Here is a 1,284-nt window from a genome sequence, read left to right as displayed (position 1 = left end):
TTCGACCTAAAGTACGAAGCTCGGACGGCAATCAAAGCCCCGTACCTCACCGACTTCATAGCAGAATATGCAGGAGACAAAGAGGAAGAATCCACTACGTGGGAACTATACATAGACGGATCCTCAAACAAAGTAGGAAGCGGTGCAGGCATAATACTGGCCAATAAAGAGGGAACGCAAATTGAGGTATCCCTCAAATTTGAATTTCTGGCTTCCAATAATCAGGCGAAATATGAAGGCTTGATCGCAGTATTAATACTGGCAGAGGAAGTCGGTGTGTCAAAAGTGATAATATTCAACGACTCTCAAGTGGTGACCTCCCAGATAAATGGAGAGTATCAAGCAAAAGATCCCAATATGAAAAGGTACTTGGAAAAAACCTTGAAATATCTTAGGCGTTTCACAGAGGCCGAGATTAAGCATATAACTCGAGACCTCAACAGCAGAGCAGACGCCCTTTCCAAGCTAGCAAGTACCAAACCGGGAGGGAATAATAAAAGCTTGATCCAGAAAACTCTCCAAGAGCCCTCTGTAGTAAAAATAAAGGCCAAACAAGATGTCTTTGAAATCTCCGGATTAGACCTCGGTTGGATGAACCCTTTAGTCGAATACCTAAAATTTGACATCCTGCCCAAAGAGGAAAAAGAGGCTAAAAAGATCCAGAGGGAAGCACAAAACTACACACTGGTGAAAAATATCCTCTATAAAAGGGGAATATCAACACCACTGCTAAAGTGCATCCCGACCTCAAGGACAACCAAGGTGTTAGAGGAGGTTCACAATGGAATCTGCGGGAACCATTTTGGGGCTAGGTTGTTAGCCAGAAAAGTAATTCGAGCTGGGTTCTACTGGCCGACCTTGTAAAAAGATACCACAAAATTCGTGAAGAAGTGTCAACCATGCCAAATGCACGCAAACTTCTACATTGCTCCCCCTGAGGAGCTAATTAGTATAACGTCTCCCTGGCCGTTCGCAAAATAGGGATTGGATTTGCTAGGACCATTTCCCCAAGCACCTGGGCAAGTAAAATACCTAATAGTGGGAGTAAACTACTTCACGAAGTGGATAGAAGCAGAACCATTGGCCACTATCACCGCTCAGAGAAGTCGGAAGTTCCTCTACAAACATAATCACAAGGTATACAGTGCCTCACTCCATCACCACAGATAATGGCACTCAGTTCACCGATTCGACCTTCAAAAGCCTGGTAGCCAACATGAAGATCAAGCATCAGTTCACCTCGGTAGAACATCCGCAGGCAAATGGGCAAGCCAAGGCAGCCAA

The sequence above is a fragment of the Arachis duranensis genome, chromosome 1 (assembly GCF_000817695.3).
Source record: "Arachis duranensis cultivar V14167 chromosome 1, aradu.V14167.gnm2.J7QH, whole genome shotgun sequence".
NCBI lineage: Eukaryota > Viridiplantae > Streptophyta > Magnoliopsida > Fabales > Fabaceae > Arachis > Arachis duranensis.
Note: the sequence above shows the minus strand (reverse complement) of the source record.